Genomic DNA, 20,495 nt, shown 5'->3' on the forward strand with positions numbered 1-20,495 from the left:
TAAAAAAAAAAAAAAAAGTCACAAGTTTTTACAAAGGAAAAATAAGAATACACAGATACATACACTGGGTGAGTAAGAATGGGGGTGGAAGGACTACAGACTGAATATTCTTTCAATACAGTCTTATATTTTAAACCATGTAAATATTTGATATATAAAAAATTAAATTAAGCCTGGGTGGCTTAGTCAGTTAAGCATATGTCTTCGGCTCAGCTCATGATCCCAGAGTCCTGGGATCAAGCCCCATGTCCCCACCTCAGGATTCCTGCTCAGCGGGGAGTCCACTTCTCCCTCTCCCTTTGCCCCTTCCCTTGCTCCTTCTCTCACTCACTCTCTCTCTCAAATAAATAAAATCTTTCAAAATATATATATATATAAAAATTAAGTCAAGAAGAATAAAGACACCCCAATAATGAATGCAAACAAAGTCAAACTAATCAAAACTAATCAAACTGGGGGCGCCTGGTGGCTTAGTGATTTAAGCATCTGACTTCAGCTGAGGTCATGATCTCAGGATCCTGGGATTGAGTCCTGCATAGGGCTCTGCACTCAGTGGAGAGTCCGCTTGCCCCTCTCCGTCTGCCCCCCCCCCCCCCCCTCCTGTGCGCCCCCCCCCAAAAACATAAAATCTTTATTAAAAAAAAAAAAAAAAACTAGGGGTGCCTGAGTGGCTCAGTCAGTTAAGTGTCTGCCTTTGGCTCGGGTCATGATCCTGGGGTCCTGGGATCGAGCCCCACATCAGACTCCCTGCTCAGCGGAGAGCCTGCTTCTCCCTCTCCTGCTCCCCCTGCTTGTTCTCTCTCTCTCTCTCTGTCAAATAAATAAATAAAATCTCTAAAAAAAGAAAAACTAATCAAGCCGACCAAGTAGGAAAAAGAAAAGTGTTATATGGCGCCTGGGTGGCTCAGTTGCTTAAGCGTGTGTCTTCAGCTCAGGTCAAGATCCCAGAATCCTGAATCGGGCTCCCTGCTCAGAAGGGAGTCTGCTCCTCCCTTTTCCTCTACCCCTCCCCCTGCTCCTGCTCTCTCTCTCGCTCACTCTCTTGCTCTAATAAATAAATAAATAATCTTCATAAAAAGTGTTATTTCAAGTAACTCTGAACACAGTTCTCTAACTGTTCATCTTCAGTGGGATATATTCTAAGGAAAATAAGGATTGAAATCACCCATACTCAGTAGGATTGTTAGTAATAATACTGGCACTGTAAATTTGACTCTTTTTTGTTGGAAATCCCAATAATAATGTTAACTGTGATTTGCGTTTAAAATACCAAGATGGAAAAAAATACCAATATGGGGGGGGATACCTGGGTGGCTCAGTCAGTTATGCCTCTAGTTGTTGATTTCGTCTCAGGTCATGATCTCAGGGTACCGAGATCAAGGCCCAAATTGCACTCCACACCCAGCTTAAGATTCTCTCAGCGTGCCTGGGTGGCTCAGTCGGTTAAGTGTCTGCCTTCGGCTCAGGTTGTGATCTCAGAGTCCTGGGATCCAGCCCCACTTCCGGCTCTCTGCTCAGCAGAGACTCTGCTTCTCCCTCTCCCTCTGTGCACACGTGGGCGCGCTCTCTCTAATAAATAAAAAATCTTAAAAAAAAGAAAAAGATTCCCTCTCTCTCCCTCTGCCCCTTGCTCCCATGCATTCACGCACGTGCGCGCTCTCTCTCCCCCTCTCCCTCTCGCTCTTTCTTAAGTAAAGAAAAACAAAATACCAACATAGAGGTACCGGACTGGCTCAGTCAATGGTGCATTCGATTCTAAATTTCCGGTTGTAAGCTCAAGCCCCACATTAGGTGTAGAAATTACTTAAAACTAAAATCTTAAAAAAATTAAAAAAGGGGTACCTGTGTGGTGCAGTTGGTTAAGTGCCCAACTCTTGGTTTCAGCTCAGATTGTGATCTCATCAGAGTCATGGGATCAAGCCCCATATTGGGCTCCATGCAAAGTATGGAGTCTGCTTAAGTTTCTCTCTCTCCCTCTCCTCCTCCCCATCTCGCACAGGCTCTTTCTCTCTCAATAAATCAATCATTCAATGAATCTTTTTTAAAAATAAGTTATATTAAATTAAAATACCAATATAAACTGATGATTTTTGAAAACACATTTCCTAGTTTTGTCCACTAATGACTCTAATTGACTGACATACTAAAAAAATTAAAATCTGTTGAGTATGTAATAATATCCCCCAAAATAAGAGAAAACAAAACAAAAGCCTTTATTCTTAAAAAATGTCAGTTATGGGGACGCCTGGGTGGCTTAGTCAGTTAAGCATATGCACTCAGCTCAGGTCATGATCCCATGGTCCTGGGACTGAGCCCCGCCTCAGGCCTCCTGCTCATCAGGGAGCCTGCTTCACCCTCTCCCCCTGGCTTGTGCTCCCTCTCGCTCTCTCTCTCTCCAAATAAATAAAATCATCTTAAAAAAATAAATAATAAAAATTAAAATTGAAAAATTACAAAAATTAAAAGTGAATGCCAGAGACGATGCTAATTGCGTTAGGCATAATAATGGTACTGTGTTTTTAATATTGCCTTAGAGTCTGGTTTGAAATAAAAATGTATAAAGTGTGAAAGAATGACATTATTTTAAAGAGATGCATCCTGAGGTATTTAGGGGACAAACAGCATGATATACACAATTTAATTTCAATTGATTGTTGAACAAGGAGGTAGAGGGCTAAAGCAAATGGTTAAATGTTAGTGACACGTAAATCTAAATGGAAAGTAATGAGTTCATTCTTTTTTTTCTTTTTTTAAATATTTTATTTATTTTTTGACAGAGAGAGACACAGTTGAGAGAGGGAACACAAGCAGGGGGAGTGGGAGAGGGAGAAGCAGGCTTCCCATGGAGCAGGAGTCCGATCTAAGGCTCGATCCCAGCACCCTGGGATCATGACCTGAGCCGAAGGCAGACGCTTAATGACTGAGCCACCCAGGCGCCCCAATAGGCGTTCATTCTTTCAACTCTTCTGTATGTTTGCAATTTCTCATAACATATAAAGATGGGGGAAAAGTCACCAGAATATTCCACATACAAAAAAAGAGAAATTGTTCCTTAAAAGTATCTTACTAAGTGGGACAGTGAATAGAGCAGGTGCCTATAACAAACTCGGCCTCAGCACAGTCTTGCACTTATCACCCAAGGACCTATTCAAAACGGGTAAGGCATAGTGCCAAGTACTACAGGACACAAAGTAACAGAAGGCAGTCACACAGACCCTGGGCTAACTGGAGAGAGGAGTTATAAATAAAGTCACTAAAGACCTCATTAATGGGATGAGATTTAACTGGATTTTGAGGAATGGATAGGACATGAATGGTCTGAGAGGAGGGAGGCAGGCAAAGAGATCTTAAGTAAAGGCCAAGGAGCAGAATAAACCAGATCTGTGTGAAAACGGATCCCAGTAGTCATGAGGAAAGTATTTTGGGTTTTTTTAAGGATTTTTATTTATTTATTTGACAGAGAGAGAGAAAGAGAGCGCACAAACAGGGTGAGCAGGAGAGGGAGAAGCAGGCTTCCCGCCAAGCAGGTAGCCTGACGCAGGTCTTGATCCCAGGACTTTGGGATCATGACTGGGATCATGACCCAAGCCGAAGGCAGACGCTTAAACTACTGAGCCACCCAGGTGCCCTGAGGAAAGTTTTTGTAGAAAACTTACTCTATCATTTCTCAATTTTTATAATGCCTAGTCTTTATGAATACAAAAATATAAGGCAATGAAGTATATGCCTTCAAAGAGTTCACAAAGGAGAGGAGAAGATACACAATCAAAATACATTAAGTAAACATATGCACAAAATGCTTTAATAACACAGAGAGGGCCGCTGGGTGGCTCAGTCAGTTAAGCATCTGGCTTCAGCTCAGGTCATGATTCCAGCCTCCTGGGATCAAGCCCCACATTGGGCTCTCGGCTCAGGAAGGAGCCTGTTTCTCTTTCCCTCTGCCTACTTGAGCTCTCTCTCTCTGTCAAAGAAATAAATTATTTAAAAATAAATAAAATAAAAATACATTAATAACACAGAGAAAGGAACAGTTTAACAGAGGAATGAGACTGTAAATCTTTAACAAAGATATTTGAGTTAAACTTTAAAAACTGAAAAGGGGGAGGGGAGGCAAAATAGGTGAAGGAGGTCAAAGGACAAACTTCCAGTTATAAAAAAGTAAGTCATGGGGACGTAATATACAACATGGTGACTATAGTTAATAATACTTTATTGCATATATGAAAGTTGCTAAGAGTAGATCTTAAAAGTTATCACAAGAAAAAAAAATTGTGACTGTGGTGACAGATGTTAACTACACTTATTGAAGTGATCATTTTACAATATATACAAATACTAAATCATTATGTTGTATACCTCGAACTAATATCATGTTACATGTCAATTATACCTCAAAAAAAAACTCCTGAAAATGACAGCCAATTAAAGTCACAGAAAGAAAAATGCCAAAATTTACTAAATGCTTACATATCACCGTCTTTCACCTTTAAAGTAACTACTATAATAATTAACATTTTTATATGTAAGAAAACTGACATTCAGAATTTAATTAACTGACCCAATATAAAAATGCTGACTAGGGGCGCCTGGGTGCTTCAGTTGAGTTAAGCGGCTGCCTTCAGCTCAGGTCATAAACCCAGGGTCCTGGGATGGAGCCCCATGTCGGGCTCCCTGCTCAGTGGGGAGCCTGTTTCTCCCTCTCCCTCTGCTGCTCCCCCTGCTTTTGCTCACGTGGGCTCTCGCTCTGTGTCGAATAAATAAAATTAAAAAAAAAAAAAGCTGGCTAATGGTGAGCCTGCCATTCAAACCTAGGTCTGTCTACTGCTGAAAGCCATGCCCTTTCCAATACTAACCAGCTCTGAGAATTTATAAGCACTCAAATTATGAATATAAGATACAATACAAACATTATGAAGTCAGTCCTCCACCAGAAAATACTACATAAAATGTTCAAGGACCAGAAAGGAGAGTAATGTGGGTAAGATTTTCCAACATACCTAAGAGCTTCTGTGTCTAGGACTAATGTAAGTCTTTTGCAATGGGGACAGAAATAATATCAACCACAGAGTGTGTTCAGGGAGAAAAGTTTTCAACCTACATCAATGTAAAAGACAAAGATCAAATGTCTTTCAGCATTAAAACTATGGTCTGGCAACTTACTCATCACACAACACATTACAGCAACAGAGAAACTTTCACCATTCCACCACCAAAATATATATATATATATCTGGCCTCCAGATATAACACCTCTTACAAGCAAAAATTTCAACACAAATGAAATCTTGGAATAATTTGGACAGAAAAGTAGGAAAATCCGGAATCTTAAAACAACAAATCTGCAATGCTTAAACAAGTGTTAAGTCTGACATTTAAGTAAATATATTTTGATGATGAAGATTTCTAATCTGCAGACTACAAATACTACTTTTATCTAAAAACAGTCATAAAGGTCCTAATTTTTTGCTAAGCACTCTCAAAAGGATTCCATATGTATGTCTGTGAGTGAAAGACTTTCACTAGTATTTCTGTCAATGTATTTACTGTAGTTTTAAAGCTTTACTATGGGGGTGCCTGGGTGGCTCAGTCAGTTAAGCATTTGCCTTCTGCTCTCAGCTCAGCGGGGAGTCTGCTTCTCCCTCTCTCTCCCATCCACCACCTCGTGCTCTCTCTCTTTCAAATAAATAAAATCTTTAGAAAGAAAGAAAACAAGCTTTACTATGACCTTACTTCCTTATTCAGAAATATGAAACAGTATGAACTTGGGCAATAAATAACGTTTTTTCCAAAGTAATGTGAAAAATGTGGACTTACTACTTAGCAGAGAGAACTATGAATAAGCACCTTAAGTGGCTAGGAAAAGTGTAACTAAAGCCATAGATTAAGATACAACTGTGATGCAAAATTTGTTCTTTTATTATTTTTCAGCAACCAAAGAATGCAAGTTATCAACATCATAGATAAGGATGTGTAACTAAATCATTGTGATACAAGGCCAACTTTCTACCAATACTCTTAACACAAGTACAGAAAGATAAAATTTTTCTGTGAATCTCAATAAAATAGGCTAAAAACGTAACTTCAAGCCTCTGCGCAAACTCAAATCTTTACGGTATTTTATCTTCTAGGCAGGAAGATCAATTAAAAAGTGCAAAAGTATCTTATGGTGATTAAAAATGGGTGTCAAAAGCAATTAAAATTAGGAAAAGAAAAATGCCACCATGGGAACAATTAACACGCTTCCTTTTAACTAACAGTCTCTAAAAGTTTTGTCTGAATTAAATAGATCTACCAGTGCTTCACGTTCACAGGCAAAAAATACTGCGTGCACTAGATCTCCAGGGTGTACTTAAAAGTCAACTCAGCGCTCCCAAGAGGTAGTCCTTTAACACTGGCTTTTTTGTTCATACTCGAATGTCTTCCAAAGTTCCTGAACAGTGAACTTAATGTCATCTGTGCAGAAATTACTTCAAAATATTGACAGCCTTTCTACAAGTAACTTTTCTGATCTGATTTAAACAGATCCAATTACGGAATTCCCTATCGACCCACTTTCCTCTTTCAACGGAAGGGCCACTAACCACAAGGGTTACAACAACCTAGTATCAGTATTTATTTTCTTTTCTAAAAAATAAAGTTTTCTAAGATCTTAAAATATCTATTTGTCAGAAAGCAACTTAAAACCGGAGATGTGGAGGAGTTATTGAAGGGACACTGGCAGGTAGCATGATCTAATGCAAACAAAATAGGAATGTAACTTTTCCAAAGGAGGAGGGTTTTGCTTGTCAAACTGTGGATTTATCCCTGTTACAAACACCAATTTCAAGACACGATAATATCGAGGCCAAACCTGCCGCTGTTTTACAGGTTTCGCATTAACTTCCCACGACCCCTTAAACCAACCACTCAAAGCCACATTCCGTTCAACTCTCGGCTCAACCCTTCCACTCCCGCCCCAAATCTCTGTTTAATGCGTTTCCCTTCTCTAAACTTCACGTCTTATTCGTGGCCTACCCTACCTACGTCTTCTTGTCGCCACCGGTTCCCAGTCAAGAGCCTTAGTCCTACCATGCCCTCCTTCCCCAGTCCGCCTCAAGCCTCTAACTCCCTCCCCTAAAGCTCGAACTAGCCTCAAAGGGCCCTCCCGACGACGATCCTCACTGCTCTCCCAACCTGTCCCCAGGCGCCCCCCCAGGCCCCCAAAGCACGCAACGGCCGAGCTTGAAAATGGCGGAAAGTGCCGCCGCCTGCTGCAGGCGAGAGGTCCCGTGCCGCCGCTGCACTCACCCTCCAGCGCTGAGCAGAGCTCCTAATGAATGGTGAGCAAAGGGTTCGTCTTCACTGTCGGAAATGTCTCTCCCGCCCGGCCTCTTCCCTCCACCCCTCTCAATCCCTCTCCTCCAAAGGAGCAGCCGCCATCTTCCCCTACGAGCCACCGAGCGCACGCCCTGGCGTCATCACGCACCGTCGAGCGTTACTACGTCACGCGCGCCTGGGGCGCCTAGCTCCCTTGGCCTCAATCTGCGCAGGTGCCTAGGTGAGGGGCGGGACCGACCAGATCCTCATGCGGCTTCAGTGAGTGCTTGCTTTGTTCCCGCTGAGAGGAAGTCGGCGCTGCCTCCGGAGGAGGATTGAGGCCAGTGCGATTTGCCCTGCTTTCTTCACATTGTGAGCTAAACTTAATGCTCTCAAAAACACTCCGTTTTTCAAAATTTGAATAAGAAATTTGTTCGGGGGCTGTGTGGCAGTCACAGTGTGTGGCCAAGCCCACCCACAGTGAAACTGAGGGCAAGGCACTTGGCCTTACCAAGTCTGTGCATGGGTGAAATTGGGGCTCCTGCCTGACCGTGTTTTGAGCATTTAAATGAAAGCATCAAGCTTAGTCAAGCACGAAGTTGGAGTTCACATTACCCGATGCAAATCGTACCTGTAGGTTATCTACCTTCCTCACAGTCAGACCAAGTTGTAAAAACAGCCCTATGGTACAACCACTTTGGAAAACTGTTTAAACAGTGTCTATTAGAGCTAAGTTTATAGTCACCCTGCGACCCAGCAGTTCCACTCCAATTGGAATGAGTGCATACATCTACCGTGGCTTGTACAAGAGTGTTCATAGCAGCTTTGATCGGAGTAATCAACCAATGGTAACACAAATATCCATCAGTAGTTGTGCCCCTAAATGAATTGTATTGTGGTTCTATAGTGAACTACTACCCAGCCAGGGGAAATAATTACTGATAAACACAACTTGGAAGCATATCACAGGCACTGTTAAGTCGGCTCAAAAGAGACACTGAATGATCCCATTTTTTTTAATTTTTCAAATATTTTATTTATTTGTCAGAGAGAGAGAGAGCACAAGCAGGGGGAGGGGCAGGCTGAGCAGACAGAGGGAGAAGCAGGCTCCCCGCTGAGTATGAAGCCCACAGACTCAATCCCAGACCCCAACGGAAGGCAGACGCTTAAGCAACTGAGCCATCAAGGCATCCCTTAATGATTCCATTTATATGAGGTTGAGAATACAACTTCCAAACAAGTTGTCTTCTAACTTTTGGGAAATAATATGGCAATATGAATCAAGAATTTTAAAATATTGGGTCTCCTGGCTGGCTCAGTTGGTAGAGCATGCAACTCTTGATCTCTGGGTCATGAGTTTGAGCCCCACGTTGGGCAGAGAGATGACTTAAAAAATAAAGTTTCAAGATGAAAGACTATTATAGGCAAATGGGACTGAGAATAAGGAAGTTATACTAGAAAAAAAGGTAGATTGTTATGGCAAAGTCACTTTGCTTTAGAGGATGGCAGGGGTCTATCAGGCAAATTACCTAACTAGTGTTGATTAGGTGATTACTGATTGACTGGCTTAAGATCCCATTTCTGGGAGAGCCCAAACTGTAGTTATGTTAAGTCTTGTTTTGGTGATGTGGGGCTAAACATAAGTGGCTCCATTTTATGGTGGTCTTGTTTTTAACACTAGGATATGTGGGGGGTATATATACCTCTAAAAGAATATGTAGAGGTGGGAGTGGGAGGAGCGGGGATGGGTGGTATGGAGGAACTCAACTCAATCAACAGACCACTATTTAAGCATTAAACAGTGCTGCCCACCATTCCCTCTAACTTTCAGGCACAATATAAACCAGTTCTCAAAGGGCTCCTTACAGTATAAGAGACAGACAATTCCAGTTCCATGTGGTTAAGTGTAGGATATGATGGCAGGAACTCTGAAGGAAAGTGGGATTCTCACAGGCTAAAGTGGGAGAATGGAGTCAGGAAAGTGACCCTAAGGAGTCCACCCTTAAGTAGGGTTCTAAAGGTAGAAAAGAAAAGTGACAAGCAAGTGGTCCATTCCTAGATACTACAGCAATAAGTGGTAGGGAAGGCATTCAAGCATATTAAAGTGTCCTGATCCTTGAATATTCTCAAGATGTGCTACATTAGAGGATCAAAGTAATAATAAGTAAAAGCTATTCATACCTCTAATCTTGCAAGTCCTGCTGGGAAAATTGTTTTTTTAAATTGACTAGGAGATAGACTACAAGTATGCAAACAGTTATATTCTGTATTCTATAGAATTCTTTTTTTTTAAGATTTTATTTATTTATTTGACAGAGACAGTGAGAGAGGGAACAAAAGCAGGGGGAGTGGGAGAGGGAGAAGCAGGCTCCCCGCGGAGCAGGGAGCCCGATGCGAGGCTCGATCCCAGGATCCCGGGACCACGACCCGAGCCGAAGGCAGAGGCTTAACCACTGAGCCACCCAGGCGCCCCTGTATTCTATAGAATTCTATACAAGTGACCTTCTGTCTCCAAAAAAAGTTAAAGAATAGAGGCATCAAGGCACTTGGCTAGCTCTGTCGGTAGAACACACAACTCTTGATCTAGGGGTTGTGAGTTGGAGCCCCACATTGGGAATAGAGCTTACTTTAAAAAGGGGGGGGCGGGTGGCTCAGTTGGTTAAGTGGCTGCATTCAGCTCTGGTCATGATCCCAGAGTCCTGGGATCAATTCATCTGCATCAGGCTCCCTGCTCAGCGGGGAGCCTGCTTCTCCCTCTATCCCTCCCCCTGTTCATGTTCTCTCTCTCTCTCAAATAAATAAATATTTTTTAATTATTTATTTTTTATTTACTTATTTGACAGAAAGAGAGAGAGCACAAGTAGGGGGAGCAGCAGGCAGAGAGAGAAGCAGGTTTCTCGTTAAGCAGGGAGCCCGATGAGGAGCTTGATCCTAGGACCCTGGGATTATGACCTGAGTGGAAGGAAGATGCTTAACCACTTAACCGACTGAGCCATCCAGGCACGCCCCCACCTTTGTTTTAAGTTTCATTCATTTATTTATTTGACAGAGAGAGTACAAGCAGGGGGAGCGGTAGACAAGAGGGAGAGGGAGAAGTGACTCCCCACTGAGCAGGGAGCTCAAGACATGGCTCCATCCCAGGACCCTGGGATCATGACCTGAGCGGAAGGCAGACAGTTAACTGACTGACCCACCCAGGTGCCCCAATAAACAAAATCTTTAAAAAAGAAAGAGGCATAAAGCTGTTATAGACTAATTATTATGGGATTAGAAACTTAGGGGAAAAAAATCAACTGAGCAAAATTAAAGATCTAATTGGCTTTGTTATGCGATTCATAAATCCTGCAGCATCCCATCCAGCAAAAAGAAAGGAACTCCAAGGAGCTACACAAAAAGAAGGGTTTTATAAACAGAAATGGGGTGGGATAATTAAGAAAAGTAAGGATTGTTTCAGGTAAGGTCACCTTCCCTGGGGGGGAGGGCAATCTTATTAGGTGGAATACCTCAACTTCCTTTGGAGAATGGAGAGGGCCCATGTGACAGTGTTGGGGAGGAAAAATTTCCTATACCATTTAAGATTCTTCTAAGCTAGTCTAAGAATAAATTTGACATGAGACAGATTAACAGGAGAAAAAGCCAAGTTAAATACATGTGCAGGGAAGCCCAATAACAAAATTCAGACCCAAAGAAATGACCAGGGCAGGCAGTTTTTATAGTTTTTAGACAAAGAGACAATAAATCTATGAGGAATTGACAAAGAAAATTCATGTTCATGAGCTTCAATTAGCAAGGAATTTTAAACAGAATTAATGTCGGGGTAGTAAATTAGTAAAAAGTTAACAGCATTATTTATATAGCCCTCTCAGGTCTAAATGCCATATCTCTGGAAATAAGGATGTATATTTACCTCCTGGTATAGAAAGGATGCCTTTCACATGGGAGATTTATTTCCTGTTTCCTGAAGACAGAGGGACATCAGAGTTCTTTTTGCATTGGCTGTTTAAGTAACTTTTATTTAAAATAATCAGTATACCAGGGCACCTGGGTGGCTCAGCACATTAAGCATCTGACTCTTGATCTCAGCTCAGGTCTTGATCTAAGGGTAGTGAGTTCAAGCCCCACCTTGGACTCCACTCTGGGCATGAAGCCTACTTAAAAAAATAAGTGGGGTCACCTGGATGGCCCAGTCAGTTAAACATCCAACTCTTGATTTTGGCTCAGGTCACGATCTCAGGGTCATGATATGGAGCCCAACACTGGGCTCCGCGCTCAGCTGGGAGTCCGCTTGTCCCTCTCCCTCTGCTCCTCCCCACCCCAATACATAAATAAATAAAATCTGAAAAAAAAAAAGTAAATAGAGGCACCTGGGTGGCTCAGTAGGTTAAGTGTCTGACTCTTCATTTGGGCTCAGGTCATGATCTCAGGGTTGTGAGATTGAGCCATGCATTGGGCTCTGCACTCAGCACATAGTCTACTTGGGATTCTCTCTCTCCTTCTCCCTCTGCCCCTTCCCCTGCTCACTCACTCACTCAAATAAATAAATAAATAAATAAATAAATAAATAAATAAATAGGGGCGCCTGGGTGGCTCAGTCGTTAAGCGTCTGCCTTTGGCTCGGGTCATGGTCCCAGGGTCCTGGGATCGAGCCCCGCATCGGGCTCCCAGCTCTTTTGGAGGCCTGCTTCTCCCTCTCCCACTCCCCCTGCTTGTGTTCCCTCTCTCACTGTGTCTCTATCAAATAAATAAATAAAATCTTTAATAATAAATAAATAAATAAATAAAATATTTAAAATAAAGTAAACAGTATGCCAAAGTAGCACATTTTGGCTGGCCTCTGCCAGGTCCTCCCGAGCTATGATGGCCTGCATGGAGCCTCCCAGGTGGCGTCGTGGAATCGCGGTAGGAGTAGTGGTGACTAGCAGCCGGCATCCTTGTTGTGTCCTCCTGGGCAAGGGGAAAGGGTCAGTTGGAGCTGGCAGTTTTCAACTTCCTGGGGGCCATTTGGTGTTCAGTGAAATGTGGGAAGAATGTGCTCAAAGGGAAACCTGGGAAGAAGCAGCTCTTCACCTGAAAAATATTCACTTTGCCTCAGTTGTGAATTCCTTTGTTGAGAAAGAAAATTACCATTATGTGACCATACTAATGAAAGGAGAGGTGAATGTGACTCATGACCAGGAACCAAAGAATGAAGAGCCTGAAAAAAATGAAAGTTGGGAGTGGGTTCCCTGGGAAGAATTTCCTCCTCTGGACCAGCTTTTCTGAGCTCTGCCTTGTTTAAAGGAACAAGGCTACAATCCATTTAAAGAAGATTTGGATCATCTGGTAGGATACAAAGGACATCATCTCTGGGGAACAAGAAGATAACCTGATTTATTTTAAAAAGACAAAATAAAGTCTTGTTAGAGAATGAAAAATATCTACATTTCAGAACAACTCCATTTTATCTAAAAAGTTCCATATGGTTGTCAATTTATTTGATCTCTCTTAATATACCCACCATCCTTTCAGCTAGTAGTTGTGAAAAACTTTTTGTCATTATGTCATGAATTGCATTTCAGACTCAGTGTGACAAATGGTGATAGTGTGGCCAAAAAAAAAAGAAAGTACATTTTGGGTTGGCTGAACTTTGGCCCCCACAACAGATTACCTCACTGGTACTGACCAAAAAATCCCTGACTGACCAGTTAAGACTACATTGTTGAAGGAAGTTGAAACTGCAATTAGGTTAGGGATTAAACCCCAGATTGGTGATGTGGTCTAGCATAAGTGATTCCATTTTGGGCCTGTGATTTCTTTTTTTTTTTTTAAGATTTTATTTATTTATTTGACAGAGAAATAGAGAGCACAAGTGGGCAGAGTGGCAGGCAGAGGGAGAGGGAGAAGCAGGCTCCCCGCTGAGTGGAGAGACCAATGCGGGGCTCAATCCCAGGACCCTGGGATCATGACCTGAGCTGAAGGCAGATGCTTAACCGACTGAGCCACCCAGGCTCCCCTGTGATTTTCTTTTTAACCAGAGACATACCACCCAAATGCAACGTGTGCTCTTGTTTGGAACCTGAATTGAACAAACTGACTTCAGGAAAAAAAAAAAAAGGAAAAAGAAATTTTTGATAAAATGAGGACATTTGAACATGGATTGGGTGGATATTATATGACGTTAAAAAATTGTTCAATTTTTTGGGGTGCCTGGGTGGCTCAGATGGTTAAGTACCTTCGGGTTGTGATCTCCAGGTCCTGGGATCAAGCCCCACATCAGGCTCCCAGCTCAGCAGAGTCTGCCTCTCTGTGTATGTCTCTCTCTCAAATGAATAAATAAAAAAATACTAAAAAAAAAAGAAGTGTTCAATTTTTTACATGTAACGATGATATTTGATTAAATTTTTCATTAATTTTTTTTTGAGAGAGAGAGCATGTGTGAGCAGGGTGGGAGGGGCAGAGGGAGAGGGAGAAAGAGAGAATCTTAAGCAGGATCAACTTGGGGCTCAATCTCATGACCCTGACATCATGACCCAAGCCAAAATCAAGAGTCGGACACTTAACTGAGCCACCCAGGTCTCCCTGATTAAATTGTTAAAATATTTTCCTATTAGTTACATTCTGAAGTATTTGTGAGTTAAATAATATATAAAACTATATGATGGTATTTGCTTTAAAACATTCCAGCTAAGGACATCAGCAGAAATGGTTAGTAGGGACATCCAAAAAGACTCTCCTCTGTAAAACAACACATTGGCAAAAATTTCTCAAAATCAACCTTTGCAGTTTTTCAGAATTGGGGAAATTAACTAAGGGTTTGCAACAATCTGAGGAATGCTTTTTTTTTTTAATGGCTGAATATTCTTAAGGGGGACAGGGAGGAAAGAGGGAGATAGATGACACAACTTGGCAAGGTGACAGGTAATGAGAATTCATTATGCTATTCTACTTTTGTGTGTATTTGAAATTTTCTTTATTTCTTTTTTTAGAAAGATTTTATTTATTTATTTAGAGAGAGCACATGAGCTGGGGTGGGGAAGTGAGGGGCAGAGGGAGAGGGAGAGACAGAATCCCAAGCAGACTCCATACTGAGCTCAAAGCCCAACACAGGGCTTGATCTCATGACTCTGAGATCATGACCTGAGCCAAAATCAAGAGTTGGACACTTACCCAACTGAGCCACCCAGACACCCTGAAATTGTCTTTTAATAAAAGATTTAGGGGTCCCTCGGTGGCCCAGTTGGTTAAGCATCTGCCTTTGGCTCAGGTCATGATCCCAGGGTCCTGGGATGGAGCCCCAAGTCGGGCTCCCTGCTCAGCGGGGAGTCTGCTTCTCCCTCTCTCTTGGACCCTCCTGCTTGCTCATGCTCTGGTGCTCTCGTGCTCTCTCTCTCTCAAATAAATAGAAAAAAAACTTTAAAAAAATAAAAAATAAAATAGAAGGTTAAATAATTGCCTCATTATTTTGGGGGGATTAATACATGCAAATGGCACCAAATTAAATATATGAAAGGGAAAACAGTGAAAAGATGATCACTCTCACACCCTAACACCTCTCTAGAGGCAGCCACTCTTCACAAAGAGTGTACCTTTGTGAAGACACATGTATGAAAATACTGTATGCAAGATTTCTTCTCCTACACAAATAGGATACTATACAAACTTATCTTGCTTCTCCTGTGGCAATATATCTTGACTCTTTTCCTTCTCAGTTCACATACAGATATAGCCTTCATCCTTTTAATAGCTTCTTGGTTTTCTGTTGTATGGCTGAACAATTTATTTATTTAATTTATTTGATGAATGCTATACTAATAGCACTTGGATTACTTTTTTTATTTATTTTTTTAAGTTTATTTATTAAGTAATCTCTACCCCCAACATGGGGCTCAAACTCCTGACCCTGAAATCAGGAGTTGCATGCTCTTCTAACTGAGCCAGCCAGGCACTTCTGCTAATGCAAATAATGCTGCAATGACCATCACCATATGTTCTTTTTTTTTTTTAAGTTTATTTATTAATTTAAGTAATCTCTCTACCCAACTAAAGTGTCTGAATTAAAAGACCAAAGAAAGTAATGCATATAGTTTCTTTAAATATACAGTTCCAATGCTTTGAGAAAAATTCATGTTAGAATACCACATACACAACTACAGATTTGGCCTACATAGCATGCCAGGGGAGAAGAACACTGGACCTCATGTCAATAGGCCAGAATCAGAGTGTTGATTCTACCACCCAGTGAACTGATGTTGGCTTCTATTGCCTCCAAGGCTGTGATAAGGGGGAAAAAAAAGAGACAACAGACCAAAAATGGAGTTGCTTGTGCTAAGCCCCACATCAGCAAACCAAGACTTACTAGTTTAAATAACTAATTGCAATTTCAGCCTTTCCCGGGATTGTGATCCTTTAACCAGTCCATCAGAAGTACCTGATCAGCACTGGTGAGGTCATCTACATAACAGACCCCTGCTCTTCCTGCAAAGGAAGGTGACCTTGCCTGAAACAACCCCCTCTTTTCTAGAAACTTACTTTTTTCTATTCCCTTTTGCTCATAAAATCCTTCCATTTTGTTCAGCTCCTCAGAGCTCCGTTCTGTTTCTTAGATGGAATGCTGCCTGATTCATCAATCATGAATAAAGCCAATTTGGTCTTTAAATTTACTAAGTTAAATTTTGTTTTTTCAAAAATGCTTGTTATAGAATTTTAGGAGAACTAAATTCAGAGACACCCGGGTGGTTCAGTCAGTTAAGCATCTGCCTAAGGTTGGGGTCATGATACCAGGGTCCTGGGATGAAGTCCTGTGTCAGGGTCCATGCTCAGCAGGGAGCCTGCTTCTCCCTCTGCCTGCCACTCCCCCTGCTTGTGCTCGCTCTCTCTCTGACAAATAAATAAATAAAATTAAAAAAAAAAGGAGGGCTAAATTTAGCAACCTCAGTCCCCATTCCAAGGTTTGTGCTTGACTTTGGGCATATGCAAATGCCTCTATTAAAACTTCATCCCATTTTGTGTCCTAAATATTTTCTATCACCAGGAATCCCATTAATCACAGAAATCTGTGTGCAAATCTTTTCCGGAGTTTACATTTTATCTCTCTTATTTACTGACTGCATAATATTGATTTTTCTGAGTTTCACTTTCTTCTTTGGTAAATGGAATAACATGGCTCAATCTTCAAAATAAATTACAAATCTGACTACATATCTCCAGTGCTCTGAAGAGGTTCAGAATAAGCTTCCCCAAAATGTGCCACTTTAGCATATAGATTACTTTGGGCTGGAGTCAATTAAGGCCCAAAAGACCTCAAGAAGAGCTTTTTACCTCTCCCATAACTGCCTGAAATAATTGAGATAGAGGGCATGGTTCAGGAAGAGGACTATCACCAGAGATAACTACAAAGAATATGGGGTAGGCATGGTAAACTGGGGGGGGGGGGAAGCTGGCAGGGCCTGGAGATCAAATTCCTCTGCATCCCACTGTCTCTACAAAGCATGGCAAATATTTGCTGTAAACAAATTGTTTACAGCAAATATTTGCTGTCCCCATTTTCCCATAAATTGTCTTCCTCCCCTTAGAAGTCCCAGACCTGGGCATCTGGGTGGCTCAGTCGTTAAGCATCTGCCTTCGGCTCAGGTCATGATCCCAGGGTCCTGGGATGGAGCCCTGCCATTGAGCCCCACATCAGGATCCCCACTCAGCAGGGAGCCTACTTCTCCCTCTCCCTCTGCCTGCCCCTCCCCCTACTTGTGCTCACTCTCTCTCTGTGAAATAAATAAAATCTTTAAAAAAAAAAGTCCCAGACGCCAGCAAACCAAGACTTACTATCTAAACTAATTGCAATTTCAGCCTCAGGGCGCCTGGGTGGCTCAGTTGGTTAAGCGTCTGCCTGCGGCTCAGGTCATGATCCCAGGGTCCTGGGATTGAGTCCCGCATCGGGCTCCCTTCTCAGTGGGAAGCCTGCTTCTCCTCTCCAGCTCCCCCTGCCTGTGTTCCCTCTCTCGCTGTGTCTCTCTCTGTCAAATAAATAAATAAAATCTTTAAAAAAAAAGTTTGTTTTTCTTTTGTTAATCTGTCTTAATTAATTTAATTAATAGGCCAGCCAAAAGAATCTAGAAGGGTAAAGGAAAAATTTTTCTTCCCCTACAGTTATCATTCTAGTCCAGATACAAGCAGACTGTTCCTGCAGTCTAGTTAAAAATAGCTTTACCTTTTTAAGGGGTTAAAAAAAAAAAGACTAAAAATATGTAACAGAGAACATATGTAACCCACAAAGCCTGAAATATTCTCTGACCCTTCACAGAAAGTTTGTTGACCCTTGCTCTAGTCCAAGCCATGTTTGTGTGAACTTTTGCAATCTCCTAACTGTTCTCTCCACTTCCCTTTTTCATCTCAGTTTCCCCTCCCACCTAACTCCAGTTTTCTACACTGTAGCCAGAATGACCTGTTTAAAACACAAATCAGATCTTACTCCTTTCTTACTTAAAACCTCCAAATAGCTTCCCAACATATAAAATCCAAACCCCTGACTCCATAATCCAAGTCTGTTTATATCTGCAATCTCAGCTCCTAATAGTTTTTCCTTGACTTACAAAGCTCCAGCCATTTCAGCTTGTTTTCTCTGCACCCATACCCCTACTCCCATTCATGCCTTTGTGCTTAGCATTCTCACCTGATCTGGAACTCTCCACCCCACCCTCCCAGACTTTCCTATCCTTGGTAGTTCAAATAGCATCTTCTCAAGAAGGCCATCCCGGAGCACTATATGCAATATAGCGCTTGTTCCCAGGCTAATCTACTTAGTTGTTTTTTTTCTTGTCTGTCTCTTCCCACTAGAATGTAGGCTCCAGGAGACCTGGAATCTTCTTATCTTGCTCTCCTTCTTTAATCCCAACCTAATATGGTGGGCACTCAGTAAAACCTGTTGAATGAATAAATGACCTGATGTTGAGAAGGTTATGAGTATTAGAGAGCATAAGGACCTTAGAATGTTTTAAAAATTCTCTAAGTGTTGTGTGAAGTTTCAATAAGATACATAAAACATTTAACAGTGCCTAGCCACAAACACCTGGGCTCAAAGCAGCCTGTCCTGGCTCCTTCTCTATTTCGAATGCAAATAAACCTGGGAGGTACAAGACCTGTGTGTGTACATGTGTGAGAGAAACAGAAGGAAAAGAGGAGATTCAGCTGGGTAGTACCCCAGGGTCATAACAATTACTAAATTATTGAAATACTGGGGCGCCTGGGTGGCTCAGTTGTTGAACATCTGCCTTCAGCTCAGGTCATGATCCTGGGTCCTGGGATCCTGCCCCATGGGAGGCCTGCTTGTCCCTCTCCCACTCCCCCTGCTTGTGTTCCCTCTCTCGCTGTGTCTCTCTCTGTCAAATAAATAGAATCTTTAACATATATATATTGAAATATATATATATATATTGAAATACTTTCCCAAGTAACCTCTGACCACTCCCATCTCCCTAGGATCTTATCCTGATCTGGCAATTAGAGACTTAATGTGTGACTGCACTAAGGTCAATGGCCCCTAAGTTGTTAAATATTTTGCAAACCACCCGTTCATTGAGGGGTGCCTGGGTGGCTCTGTCAGTTAAGCACCAGACTCTTGATTTTAGCTCAGGTCATGACCTCAGGGTCATGAGATGGAGCCCCACATCCTGCTCAGGAGTGCTCAGTGTGGAGTCTGCTTGGGGATTCTCTCTGCCCTCTCTCTCTGCCCAAATAAATAAAATCTTAAAACAAAACACCCCTAATCATTGAAAATTAGAGACTGGCAGAAGCAAGTGTCTGAAAAGGTGAGGTCTGATTAGAGTCTAGTCAGAATCCCAGTTTTGCCAAGGGCTTCCTCTGTACAATTTTTTTTAAGATTTTATATATTTATGTTTGAGAGAGAGTTCGCACACAAGTGGGGGGTAGGAGCAGAGGGAGACGCAGGCTCTGAGTGTGATGCAAGACTTGATCCCAAGACCCCAGGATCATGACCTGAGCTGAAGGCAGAAGCTTAACCGACTGAGCCAGCCAGGCGCCCAGTCTCTGTGCCATCTTATATAGGGAAGCAAGCTATGATTCTGATTATGCCTATTTAAACCAGCCCATTTTATCCACCAATAACAGGACATACAGCTAACGGTTTTGTTTCTCCACTTTACAGAGGCATAGAACTGCCAGCATCTTCATTGGATGCTGAAATGCAAATGAAGATGTTGAACTCTGTAATAGCAGATGCAGAGCTGTGGTTCCCCCAGCTGTGAGTTTGCAGTACAGGGGATGTGGGTGGCTAAGAGGGACAACAGCAGGCTGGCACCATAAGAGGAGGCACTGAAACTGCTGACGCCTTCTTAGGGGCCCTGTGAGACAGGGAAGGGACCAGACTCGGGTCCCCTCACCCCTAACCACAAAATCCAGCCTTCTTCGGCTTAGGTCCGTAAAAGGAAAAGCTGAGCTAACCCCGGAGTAAAAGCTCACGCAAGAGCAGAGTAGGATATTCACCTAAAAGGGAAGCCAGCTGGGAGCGCAGGACCAAACCGGGTAGCGCTAAGGTGGATGCCAATGCCCACCTTTCACCCACTTTGTCTCCATTATAATATTAAAAATCACGCCCAGGGGCGGAGATGTAATATGCTAATTAGACGTGGGCGGCATGAAGAAGCATGGCCTTTATTTAAGTGCGCAAGCGGGGGGGGGGGGGGGGGGGGGGGGGGGGGGAGAGGAGGAGAGGGTGGACCTATTCCCTGCACCTAGACGTTTAGACTTCATTCTTTTCCTGCCTCAGTCTCTTCAAAGCTTTCTGGGTAACCTCCTCTGGGAGCCAGCCTGAGGACTCCTTCCTTTGTGTTGTCTCCTTTGTGCGGGAACAGAAGCAATTAAAGCCTTGCCTGGAACTCTCCTTTGGCCTCTCGTCAATTTGTACTGTTCAGAGAGCCCAAGGGCCGGTTGGCTAATCAGAAGAGGTAGCTGAGGCCACCCCTTTGCTCCTGTCTATCCAGGTGAGTGCAGGCCCAGCAGGGGTCTACAGGCCTGAGACCCAGAGTTCCCAAGTCCATAAGGGGGAAGGGGGGCTGAGCATTTGGCACTCCCGTGTCTAAGCTGAAGAAAACTGACCTGGATGAGAAGGCGAGTTCAGTTCTCAAACGTTCCTTTCGGAAGTACAAACATTTACCTCTTTTGTATGTTTACTGAAGTATCTAATTTTTACTTTAAGTCAAATAGAAAAA

General features: G+C 42.5%; 1 protein-coding gene, 1 long non-coding RNA gene and 1 pseudogene across 9 annotated transcripts in view; 2 read left to right on the forward strand and 1 right to left on the reverse strand.

The window, feature by feature from the left end:
- Positions 1–7,445, reverse strand: part of WDR33 (WD repeat domain 33) — a 108,859-nt gene extending 101,414 nt beyond the window's left edge. For all 8 annotated transcript variants that reach the window (XM_025857835.2, XM_025857830.2, XM_073885533.1 and 5 more), the window contains exon 1: positions 7,288–7,445. The gene's annotated coding sequence lies outside the window, so the exon portion shown is untranslated. The remainder of the gene's footprint in view (positions 1–7,287) is intronic.
- An 88-nt stretch (positions 7,446–7,533) lies between these two features.
- On the forward strand, positions 7,534–20,167 carry LOC141371260 (uncharacterized). Its single transcript, XR_012376070.1, has 3 exons — positions 7,534–7,668; positions 19,433–19,528; positions 20,054–20,167. It is a non-coding gene; the product is annotated as an uncharacterized lncRNA (long non-coding RNA).
- LOC112811292 (nucleotide triphosphate diphosphatase NUDT15 pseudogene) lies at positions 12,151–12,660 on the forward strand (annotated as a pseudogene).
- Positions 20,168–20,495: the final 328 nt, after the last annotated feature.

Source organism: Callorhinus ursinus, unplaced genomic scaffold (genome assembly GCF_003265705.2).
Source record: "Callorhinus ursinus isolate GAN/ISIS: 27379988/994484 unplaced genomic scaffold, GSC_fseal_2.0 scaffold2, whole genome shotgun sequence".
NCBI classification, from domain to species: Eukaryota; Metazoa; Chordata; class Mammalia; order Carnivora; family Otariidae; genus Callorhinus; species Callorhinus ursinus.